Genomic DNA, 12,828 nt, shown 5'->3' with positions numbered 1-12,828 from the left:
GACTGGGCACTGGAGAGGCTTCTCCACACAGGGGATCCAACTGACATGCAAGGAGTGGGCCGGGTGATTCTCCCCAGCACCTCTGATAGGGGCATGATGCAAGAGACAGCCGTCCTAAAATTGAACCCATGCACACCCGACACGCACCTTGGGGTAACTGAATTGCAGTGGATCCCCAGTCTGGGACCCCCTAAAGGCTCTGCCACCTGGGACAACCCCTGCCTGGTCTCTGCCTGCCAAGGTATCGAGTGACTGTGAAGTGGCCTGGCTTGGGGCATAGAACAACCTAGAGGAGAAGGAACAAGGGCCAAGCGGGAACCCTGGCTCCACTTGGAGGAGATGCTGTGCACCTTTAAGCCAAAAATAACTGTTTCAAAGGGTAGGAGGAGAAGGCCCCCAAGTCGCTCAAGCTTCTACGCATGGACCAAAAGCAGGTGAGTCACTTTGAAGGTGTAGGGAAACCTGACTCTTCTCTCCTCGGTGTATCCCACAAGGGTGGATGGGGGCAACCTGCCAGAATGGCTTGAGGCTGGTGCCTAAGCTGGGGACTCTTGACATGCAGGGCTTAAGCCCTTGTTCGCACTGGCCCCAGTGGTTGTTGGATGGCTGATGTGCAGGTGGGGCAACCCTCAGTAGTTGCCAGGTATCTGGCTGCCTGGTCCTGTGTTGCCAGGCTAGGGTTTCAAGACTTGTGCAGCCTTGTCCGTGGGGGGCGTTAGTGGAGCTGCCTGCCTAAGTTGCTGTGGGAGTCTCTCACAGGGCAGTCTGCTGTGGCGGATGGGTGGCGTTCCCAGGCAGAGTGCCTGGAATTACTCTTTGTGGAGGCTGACTTCCATGAGGGGAGCCCTCATGGGGTGCTGGACTGTCTCCCCACACGGGCGGTGGATGACAGGCGCCTTTCCTGCTCCCACAAGTGGGTGAACTTTGACAAAGTTGCCTAAAACTCTTGGCGGTGGATCACTCATTTTGCACGTCAATGAAGAATGCAGCTAGCTGCAAGAATTATACTTCATTGCAGGTCAGACTGATCTTTGACACTTCAAACGCACCTTGCAGCCCCAGGTTCCTCCCAGGACACTTGTCTGAGGGTCGCTTGAATGTCAATAGCCATGGGGCTCTCCCAGGGCACGGCTGGGGCTGTCGCAGGGGGCTCTGCTCCCTTGGACAGCCCCAAGGTCAGGTCGCTGATCACCTGTTGCAGGGCAATCCCCACAGTCTTACCGCTGGCACGCATGGCCTTCCTGAACTTGGTGGGGTGATAGGCGCTTGGTCCGCCCGGGCCTGAAAAACCCAGGGGGCCTGGCTGCATAATGCATGTGGCTGTCTATGTTGTCCCATGGCTGCCCACATGCACTGCCTCAGGAGCTCACTTCTACAGCTTCATCACCTTGATGCCCTCGGGTGATTGCTGCACTCCATACATTTCCAAATCAAATCAGATCAAATCAGCTAGGGCTGGGAAAGCCCCCTGAATGCCTGCGGGTGCTGGTTTAAATGCTGGCTCCTGCAGGCTTGGGTCATGGATCTGGGAAAGGGTCTGCTGCTGTGCCCCCCACCCCGTGTAAAAGAGCATATTACTAAGCAGAGGAACAGAAGCTAATCAGGATACACTCAAGGATATGGCGAGTGAAGGGGTCAGGACCCAGCAATGAATCCCAGCCTAGTGCTGGGCATTGGAGATGTGGGGAACAGAAGACTGATTCCCTGGCATCGCCCCATGGGTTCAAGGCTTTCTGATCGAGGTTCACCTGATGGACGGTGTTAGGCTAGTAGCGGCTCCCTGTGTGTACAAGGATCGGGTCCTAATGGAGTTGGGTTGCTTGGGATTGCAGCCCAAACTGGGTGGTAAACTCCATCTAGGGCAAATTATAGGTGGAAGACCAATAGCCAAGAATATTGTATGGGAAAATTCAAAAGAACTTTGTAGCATAAGTTCAAGATGGACTGAAACTGTTGAGAAGTAAACAGGTGGGGTCTGTGCAGTCTGCCCGGAGGATTCCACACAACCGAGAGGTTGGCACCCAGGAGGGCGGATTCCCTGCTCAGGACCACTGCCTTGGCATACCCAGCTGCCGCAGGCTGTCTTTCCTCCACAGTGGAGCGCTGCGACTGGCTCCAGGTTGGCTGGGAAGCCTTCGAGGTGGCAGGTGGCTCTATGCTCCGGCGAGAGTGTTATAGCCCTCTTGCAGCAGGTTTTTCGTGGTCTATGGTGCAGTGGGAGATTGACCATGTCTGTGCCCTCCCCCAGCAACTGCCCTGGCCCCTCCCGGGGTGATCCAGGGATGTTTGGGATGGGATCTCTTGCTCCCGGCGTTACAGTCAACTGGGGCGGACGGTACTTAGTGTGCTCCAACTGCATTGTGCTGCATTCCTATTATGTCACCAAGAAAGTCACGTATTGGAAATATCCCAACGAAAATACAATTGCAATTTTTGTGGAGACATAATGGGAACCTAGAACTTAAATCAACAGCCTCCAACAAATACAGATGTTTTTACCTAAAATTGTACTGTTTGAAATGTGACAAAAAAAGCTGAATTTCATAACATTGCATGACACTGTGCCAAGTGCAAAGGTAAAATAAAGAAATAAGAGTTACAATTCCTTTTTAGCTTTTGTGATTTGAGATTCACTATACAAATTGGAGAATCACCGTGTGCAAGACATGCACACTCAAAAGCACAAAATGATGCATGACTCTCTGCTCTAGTAAGCAGCAATCCTATAGAACTTTGATAAAAAGATTAAATATTGCTGCACTGATTTGGAAAATTAGGTGAAAATAGAAGGAATATAAATGTACTTATGCATTCTACACTTCGATAATAAAAATAGCAAACTGACTGCAGAGAAAAAATGGGATATAAAAGAGAAAAGAAAAAAAACTTGATATCGATATGCATCAAGTATCCAGCAATAGTGAAAGTGACTCTAATGATTTTACCAGAAATATCTAGAGGAAGTAAACATCGTAACAAAGTTTAATTAGGTGAACCTAAGAAAGGATTATTAATGGCCAGAGGAGCGGTCAATGGCCACTGGGCACTTGGGTGAGGACTGGGCACTGGAGAGGCTTCTCCACACAGGGGATCCAACTGACATGCAAAGAGTGGGCCGGGTGATTCTCCCCAGCACCTCTGATAGGGGCATGATGCAAGAGACAGCCGTCCTAAAATTGAACCCATGCACACCCGACACGCACCTTGGGGTAACTGAATTGCAGTGGATCCCCAGTCTGGGACCCCCTAAAGGCTCTGCCACCTGGGACAACCCCTGCCTGGTCTCTGCCTGCCAAGGTATCGAGTGACTGTGAAGTGGCCTGGCTTGGGGCATAGAACAACCTAGAGGAGAAGGAACAAGGGCCAAGCGGGAACCCTGGCTCCACTTGGAGGAGATGCTGTGCACCTTTAAGCCAAAAATAACTGTTTCAAAGGGTAGGAGGAGAAGGCCCCCAAGTCGCTCAAGCTTCTACGCATGGACCAAAAGCAGGTGAGTCACTTTGAAGGTGTAGGGAAACCTGACTCTTCTCTCCTCGGTGTATCCCACCAGGGTGGATGGGGGCAACCTGCCAGAATGGCTTGAGGCTGGTGCCTAAGCTGGGGACTCTTGACATGCAGGGCTTAAGCCCTTGTTCGCACTGGCCCCAGTGGTTGTTGGATGGCTGATGTGCAGGTGGGGCAACCCTCAGTAGTTGCCAGGTATCTGGCTGCCTGGTCCTGTGTTGCCAGGCTAGGGTTTCAAGACTTGTGCAGCCTTGTCCGTGGGGGGCGTTAGTGGAGCTGCCTGCCTAAGTTGCTGTGGGAGTCTCTCACAGGGCAGTCTGCTGTGGCGGATGGGTGGCGTTCCCAGGCAGAGTGCCTGGAATTACTCTTTGTGGAGGCTGACTTCCATGAGGGGAGCCCTCATGGGGTGCTGGACTGTCTCCCCACACGGGCGGTGGATGACAGGCGCCTTTCCTGCTCCCACAAGTGGGTGAACTTTGACAAAGTTGCCTAAAACTCTTGGCGGTGGATCACTCATTTTGCACGTCAATGAAGAATGCAGCTAGCTGCAAGAATTATACTTCATTGCAGGTCAGACTGATCTTTGACACTTCAAACGCACCTTGCAGCCCCAGGTTCCTCCCAGGACACTTGTCTGAGGGTCGCTTGAATGTCAATAGCCATGGGGCTCTCCCAGGGCACGGCTGGGGCTGTCGCAGGGGGCTCTGCTCCCTTGGACAGCCCCAAGGTCAGGTCGCTGATCACCTGTTGCAGGGCAATCCCCACAGTCTTACCGCTGGCACGCATGGCCTTCCTGAACTTGGTGGGGTGGTAGGCGCTTGGTCCGCCCGGGCCTGAAAAACCCAGGGGGCCTGGCTGCATAATGCATGTGGCTGTCTATGTTGTCCCATGGCTGCCCACATGCACTGCCTCAGGAGCTCACTTCTACAGCTTCATCACCTTGATGCCCTCGGGTGATTGCTGCACTCCATACATTTCCAAATCAAATCAGATCAAATCAGCTAGGGCTGGGAAAGCCCCCTGAATGCCTGCGGGTGCTGGTTTAAATGCTGGCTCCTGCAGGCTTGGGTCATGGATCTGGGAAAGGGTCTGCTGCTGTGCCCCCCACCCCGTGTTAAAGAGCATATTACTAAGCAGAGGAACAGAAGCTAATCAGGATACACTCAAGGATATGGCGAGTGAAGGGGTCAGGACCCAGCAATGAATCCCAGCCTAGTGCTGGGCATTGGAGATGTGGGGAACAGAAGACTGATTCCCTGGCATCGCCCCATGGGTTCAAGGCTTTCTGATCGAGGTTCACCTGATGGACGGTGTTAGGCTAGTAGCGGCTCCCTGTGTGTACAAGGATCGGGTCCTAATGGAGTTGGGTTGCTTGGGATTGCAGCCCAAACTGGGTGGTAAACTCCATCTAGGGCAAATTATAGGTGGAAGACCAATAGCCAAGAATATTGTATGGGAAAATTCAAAAGAACTTTGTAGCATAAGTTCAAGATGGACTGAAACTGTTGAGAAGTAAACAGGTGGGGTCTGTGCAGTCTGCCCGGAGGATTCCACACAACCGAGAGGTTGGCACCCAGGAGGGCGGATTCCCTGCTCAGGACCACTGCCTTGGCATACCCAGCTGCCGCAGGCTGTCTTTCCTCCACAGTGGAGCGCTGCGACTGGCTCCAGGTTGGCTGGGAAGCCTTCGAGGTGGCAGGTGGCTCTATGCTCCGGCGAGAGTGTTATAGCCCTCTTGCAGCAGGTTTTTCGTGGTCTATGGTGCAGTGGGAGATTGACCATGTCTGTGCCCTCCCCCAGCAACTGCCCTGGCCCCTCCCGGGGTGATCCAGGGATGTTTGGGATGGGATCTCTTGCTCCCGGCGTTACAGTCAACTGGGGCGGACGGTACTTAGTGTGCTCCAACTGCATTGTGCTGCATTCCTATTATGTCACCAAGAAAGTCACGTATTGGAAATATCCCAACGAAAATACAATTGCAATTTTTGTGGAGACATAATGGGAACCTAGAACTTAAATCAACAGCCTCCAACAAATACAGATGTTTTTACCTAAAATTGTACTGTTTGAAATGTGACAAAAAAAGCTGAATTTCATAACATTGCATGACACTGTGCCAAGTGCAAAGGTAAAATAAAGAAATAAGAGTTACAATTCCTTTTTAGCTTTTGTGATTTGAGATTCACTATACAAATTGGAGAATCACCGTGTGCAAGACATGCACACTCAAAAGCACAAAATGATGCATGACTCTCTGCTCTAGTAAGCAGCAATCCTATAGAACTTTGATAAAAAGATTAAATATTGCTGCACTGATTTGGAAAATTAGGTGAAAATAGAAGGAATATAAATGTACTTATGCATTCTACACTTCGATAATAAAAATAGCAAACTGACTGCAGAGAAAAAATGGGATATAAAAGAGAAAAGAAAAAAAACTTGATATCGATATGCATCAAGTATCCAGCAATAGTGAAAGTGACTCTAATGATTTTACCAGAAATATCAGAGGGAACAATGAAAGAAATGTATAAAGACTTTATAATTAGAAAAAGAGTCCCTAAAATCAAAAGCCTTCGAGATTTGAATGACAGATAATCAGAAGTCCAAAAATATTTTACAAATCCATATCACCAAGCTGGTTTATATGTGATGGAAGAAATTGTGATTTATATCACAGAAAATACCGGCAATATCAATTCAAAACCAGCTAACCAACATCAAAATGAAACACCTAACAAAAATGGTCCTGAGAGCACTGCTCAAGACGAGAATCAAACTGTTTCAGTTCAAAGTATCGTACCCAAGAATGATAAGAAAATTAGACAGCTCAATAAAAAGTATAAGAAAAGGTAAGCAAGGGGGGAAGATGGCGGCCGGCTAAGGAGCCTGGTCGGACGCTCCGGAGCTCCAGACTAAACAAGGAGATAGTCCGGGATGTCTGCGTTTGCATTTGACTGGTAATACACGCATTTACGGTTGTGAAGGATGTGAAGTTTGTTTTGTATGGAAAAGACGCTTGACCTCTCGACGGGACCCTTTCTCAGGCAACCAGCGTCCAGCATCGGAGAAGCAGAGATTTTAAGGAGTCGGGAGAGTTGGAAAACAATAGTGGACGGAAAAAATCTCCTTACCTTTCCTTTCTCGGCAGAGTGTTTGCTGTACCGCCGTATCGATTATGCGCATCAGCAGCCCGGCTTCATCCTCTGTAAGCAAACCTCCGAGCCTTCTTGCTCCAGCGTGCGCAGTGAGATCCTCCTTCGGTGCCTGGACGGCAGCGCTCGATGCCCGGCGAAGCTATCGCCTAGCAACTGGGAGATTTTCCTTCCGGGTCGGGCAGGGCAGGGCTGCGGCTTCAACGGCTTCAGTACTCTTAGTTCCTCGACGCCTCTTTAACCCAGACCTTTCCCCTGATCACATTACAGAGGTGGCACAGAACATTTGGAGCCTCCAAGCCTGCATGCATCTCTACGATAGTGGCATCTCAATAAAAACAAATAGTCGGGTAGAATCTCTGGAAAAAGGAGGAGGAAGTAAAGGGAGTAAGGGTCTAAGCTACTGCCTTAGAAGCAAGCAATTTTTTGCAAAAAAACCCTTGAGCGCCTTGAGCGCCACGGACCCAGGCATTATTCCACTCAACACAAGGAAAAAAACTAAAAAATCAAATGGCTTAGGGAAAAACTCACTCAAATTAGTGCCTAAAGAAGGAAGTAGACCTAAGGTGCCTAGCATTTCTATCGACTCAAACTGCTGAATAACTCCCTCGCTTAGGACCTTCTTTAAGCTACAAAAAGTTGATGGGCCAGAAGAGATGAACTTATCCTCGGAAGAGGCCTCATTACATTCCGATCCTGTGTTGCCTTCATCGTCCTTCTCATCCACAGCTTCTCGGGGGTTGAGCCCGCTGACAGCAGCTGAGGTCATGGCCACAAGAACTATAGTAGAAAAAGGAGCCCTCGGCACCCCAGCGGCCTTCCTTGCCCCACGATCCTCTTTGTCGTCGCCTCCACAAAAGGAAGTGACTGCAACCCTGAGTGGGGGTGTTGATCCAGATGTTGACGCTGAAATCATTTGTGAGGAAATGAATAGGGGAGGGGCTATAGGCGAGAAAGATGCAGAAATACTAAATACTAGAGTTGAGGACGAGGGCGAGGGTAGCACTTCTGGGAGTATAGGAGAAACTAACTCAGACAGAATTCTAGCACTACTTCTGTCCGAAGTCAAGAGCAGATTTGACGTCTCAGAGAAGAACCAGTCGAAGATCCAAGATACCTGTGAGGCTTTGGACATCAAATTAACCGCCCTCACAGGGAGGGTTACCGCAGTAGAATTGGAAGTAGAATTCCTCAATAAAGAAATCAAAGTACATCAGAACGATATTGACATCTTAAAATCTAATGAATGCTCTTTAAAACAGAAGATTGAGTCCTTGGAAAACCAATCCAGACGCAATAACCTAAGGCTCCTGAATGTCCCAGAAGGGGTAGAAAATGAGGATATTAAGAAATTTGTCCTTTCTCTGTTGGAAGAGAGCTTCCCTTGGGTCAAAGCTGAGAACTTGGCAGAAGATATACAAAGAGTACATCGGGACCCTTTTGGGAGAAACAAATTAAAAAAGAACCCAAGGAAAATCCTAGTGAATTTCAAAACCTACACCCTTAAAGAGAAACTACTGTCGGAGGCCTTGAAAAAAGGTAATCTCAAAAGTAATGACTGGACCTACAAAATACGCTCAGATATCTCCAAAGCCACACAGGATAGACAATGGGAGTTAGGCCAACAGATGTCTCAATTAAAAGCCTTAGGAGCCACTGTGCAGATGCGTTTCCCAGCCAGCCTGAGAATTATGTGGCAAAACAAGATGTTCAATATAAGGGAACCAAGAGAGGTCACGCTATTAATGGATAAAATGAAGAACACATAAGAAATAAAAGAAACTGCAGACTCCCAATGGTTTTAACACACCTCAAAGTCCGGACTCTAGGAGCATGAAACAGGGCCTATATGAGGCCCACCAAAGGAAGAAGGGAGGTCCCCCTTGGGAGGGCACAAGTGAAAAAACATAAAAATCAAAATATAAAAAATAGATACACTAGGGTGGGGAGCAAACTAGGGGAAAAACTACAAAAAAATGTCCTCAAGTTGCAGGGATTAGAAAAATTGGAGAAAACCAGTGCTGCAGTCAGATTGTCATATCAACCAAGGTCGAAGAAAAAAAATGGACAATCATGTAAAGTCTAGTATCTTATCTTGGAATGTTAATGGTTTAAGAACACAAAAGCGGAGAAAAACCATATTCGAGTACCTTAAAAACTCAGCATGCGAAATTTTAATTTTACAAGAAACTCATCTGTTAAAACAAGAATGGGAAGATTTTACTAAAAATCTAAGGTGGATAGATACCTCAGTTTGTACGAACCAGACATGTAACATAAAAGGCGTAGCAATTATTTTTAAAAAATCCTTGAACCTCAGAGTAATCTCCTCTAGGGTAGACAACAAGGGAAGATGGGCAATAGCTGAAGTAATCCTACACCAAAAACAGCTCACTATAGTGGGATACTATGGCCCCAACCTAGATGACCCGGAGCCCCTCCAGAATCTATATACACAGCTACTCGATTTTTCATCTCCCATAATCTGGGGGGGGGGGATTTTAACATTACCATCGATCCAAAAACGGATAGATTTCCAGTTAGAAAAGGCATTTCTCTCCCAAAAATGAGGGAATGGCTGACAATATCAATGAAAGATCTAGGACTTAGGGATATTTGGAGCCTTAAAGGGGATCAATCAATAAGGTTTACCTTTCAAAATAAAAGATTGGGCCACTCTTCTAGAATCGACTTCTTCCTTCTTGACAGTACTTTAGCTGCAAGGGTAGAAAAAGTGGAACATCTCCCGGCGCATCTTAGGGATTATTCAGCAGTTAAAATAGTTTTGAAATTAGAACAGTCACCCATTCATAGGGGATGGACGGTTGATAGATCCCTTTTTTTAGATCAATCGTTTATAAACCACCTAAAGTCAGAAACTACTCAGTTTTTTTATCAGAATAGTGAAGGAAGGAGCAGTCAGGTAGTATGGGATACATACAAAGCAGTGGTGAGGGGTATCATTAAGAGCTTCGCTGACTTTAAAAATAAAACTGCGAGACAACTGCTAAACAGATTAGAAGGAGAAATAAAAGCGATTGAAATACAGCTCCATAGGTCCAATTCAGATTCAACAACTAGATCTCTTAGTCAGGAGAGGAAAGATAAAGAAACATCCCAAAGAGATTCTTTGGAGGAAAGGGTAAAAGACAAGTGGGAGACGAGTAAACTTGCCCATCACGAATATGGTGAAGGTTGTGGTAAACTACTCGCGTGGAAAATAAAATCGGACCAATCTAGAAATAAAATCAAAGAGCTTTTAGCAGGGAACTCCCCTGAAAAAATCTTAGATGAAACAATTATTAAGGAGGAATTTGGGCAATTCTTTGGGGGCCTCTACTCTGAAGACTGCTTTCCTACAAAAGCACAGATAGATAGGTATTTAGAGAATTTGAATCTTCCGAGTATCTCTTTAGCTCAGAGCATAGAATTAAATGATGAAATCTCCGAAGAAGAAGTTACTCAGGCATTAAAAGAACTTAAAAAAGCAAAAGCGGCATGCCCAGACTCCATCCCAAACGAATTATATATAGCTCTTCAGGAAACCTTATCACCTTACTTAACATCCCTCTTTAATGATATCTTTCTGGAAAAAAAAAAACAACCAGCCTCATGGAATGAAGCAACAATAACACTAATCTTAAAACCAGATAAAAACCCAGCCAAATGTGAGTCCTACAGACCTATATCACTTTTAAATTGTGATTATTAAATCTATACACAGATTCTCACAAAGAGGCTGAGCAAATGTGCAGAGAATATCATTCATGAAGATCAAAAAGGCTTCATAAAAGGCAGGCAGCTACAAGACCTTACACATCAACTCATAGGAGCAATAGACATTTCAGTCCATCAAAAGGTGCCCCTTTCTGTTATAACACTAGATGCGGCCAAAGCCTTTGACAGAGTCAACTGGGTCTTCCTACATGCCGTTTTAGAGAAATTTAAGTTAGGGGTCAATTTCCTGAAGGCCATAAGAAACATCTATAGCTCCCCTTCAGCTAAAATCTTAGTGAATGATAGCCTATCCGAAAAAATCTTCATTAAAAGAGGCACCAGACAAGGCTGTCCGCTCTCTCCCTTACTTTTCAATCTATATATAGAACCCCTTGCCCATTCCATCAGAAATAACTCAAGGATAAAGCCATTCTGCTACAAAAACTGGATTAAAAAGGTTGCATTGTATGCTGACGATCTAAGGATTTTTACCAATAACTCCGCTGAAGCAATCCCTGAAATTGAGCAAATGATACAAGACTTTGGATACATTTCAGGCTATCAGATAAATCAAACAAAATCAGAAATCCTGGAGTGGAATACTAGAAGTAACTTGCAGCTGGTGAAATCAAAGATCAGATACCTTGGGTTGGATATAGTCAAGGATATTGATGTCTTGCCACAAATAAATTTTAACAGAGTCTTAACGGAAGTAAGGAAACTCTTGAAAACCTGGAGCGGGCTCCCCTTAACATTCTTAGGCAGATCTAACATCATCAAGATGGCTATTCTCCCAAAATTCACCTTTATTTTTAGTGCAATTCCCCTGGAATTCAATAAGTCTTCTATACTGAAACTACAGGGAGAACTAAACGGCTTTATATGGAATTCCAAATGCCCGAGAATAGCCTGGAAAAAACTAAGAAGAACAAAGATTCAAGGTGGCATAGCAAGTCCAGACATACTAGAGTATTGTAAGGCCTTTCAATTTAAATACACTAGGATACTCCTGCAAAACTACGAGGTATACCCACCACACCTACAAGCGATGGTAGACACTGGAGGACGCTTCCTATTTAAATTTGGTCATCAAAAATTCTTTAAAAAGATCAAACTGAAAATTCTCCTGTCGGCAGCTAAGCTATGGCTGCAAATCAGAAAAACTATAAAGATCCCCTATTATAGTAAATATTCTCCAGTCTGGAATTCCCCTGGAACTCCGGACTGCCTCAAAGATCAATTGGCCTTACCGTTAAGGAGAGCAGGAATCCTGAACTGGGGGGAACTAATTCCAAATAGCACATTGATTGGTTGGGATCTGTTAACATCTATCACAGAAGCTATATATCTATCAAAGTTTAAATACTACCAACTTTTGAGCTGGATAAATTCAATAACAGAACCACTTAAGGGTAATCAGCAACTGGAACTTAAGATGCTTGGAGTTGGTCTCCAGAAAAAAGAAGTCTCATTGTGGTACTGGTCTCTAATAAAAGCTGGAGAAGAACATTTTATGATTCCTGACTCGACCTGGGGAACCACGCTGCCTACCACAGATCTTCAGGACATATGGAAAGTATCAATGGGGAAATGTTGGGGTATTATTCAGTCTGCCGCACTAAGGAGAAATCACATTTTCACCATTCATAGAGCCTACTGGACTCCAAAGAAACTTTCAAAGTTCCAAAGTCAACAACAAATGAAAAAATGTGAAGATAAGGCAGATGATATACATATGTTCTGGCAGTGCCCCCAGCTCGAAGACTTCTGGCTAAAAGTTGGTAAGACACTGACGGAGCTCCTTGGTCAACAAATAACTGTAAGTATGGAATTGGTAATCTTTGGGATCTATAAAACAGATGTAAATATAAGTAATTTTGGTTTAAGACAGGAGAATCTACTTTTTGTATTAATTCTTTTGGCACGTAGAGAAATATGTATTAACTGGGTTTGTACTACACCACCAAACACTTGGATTGGTGGAAATCCATTGGCAGAGTGAACAAATTAGATAGAAGTGGAAAGCCCAGGAAAAAATACAACTTTTGGGAAATATGGGAACATTTCTCTAATTTTTGTGACTAAAGTCCAATGATTTTAACCCAGGCAATACACTAAATAACTAAGGGTGGTTGGCTTCCTCCGTTGTGTCTAGGTGATAACCAGCTTCCAGCTGCAAGGAAAAACTCTCAGTTGAAAGAACTTTGAGTTGTCGGTCCAGGAAAGTTGAAATAGCAGCACTGGTCTCCAATATCAAAACCTGACACAATGTATTGCAAAATGAGGACTAAAAAAAAAAAAAAAAGAAAAGGTAAGCAAAGTCAAAGGGCAGCTTTAAAAAATATCAGGCGATGTTCAAGAAAGATCAAAATGAAAATTGCCAGAATAATTACTGATGTGGCAGAATGGTGCTGATGATATTTATCAATGTTACAAAGATATTATTGAAAAA

The 12,828-nt window shown here is 45.5% G+C and overlaps 2 pseudogenes; both read left to right on the top strand.

The window, feature by feature from the left end:
• The first annotated feature begins 941 nt into the window (after positions 1-941).
• Positions 942-1,092, top strand: LOC146857314 (5.8S ribosomal RNA; annotated as a pseudogene).
• A 2,905-nt stretch (positions 1,093-3,997) lies between these two features.
• Positions 3,998-4,148, top strand: LOC146857313 (5.8S ribosomal RNA; annotated as a pseudogene).
• Positions 4,149-12,828: the final 8,680 nt, after the last annotated feature.

This window comes from Triturus cristatus, chromosome 3_2 (genome assembly GCF_964204655.1).
Source record: "Triturus cristatus chromosome 3_2, aTriCri1.1, whole genome shotgun sequence".
NCBI lineage: Eukaryota > Metazoa > Chordata > Amphibia > Caudata > Salamandridae > Triturus > Triturus cristatus.
This window is presented reverse-complemented; position numbering and strand designations above follow the sequence as displayed.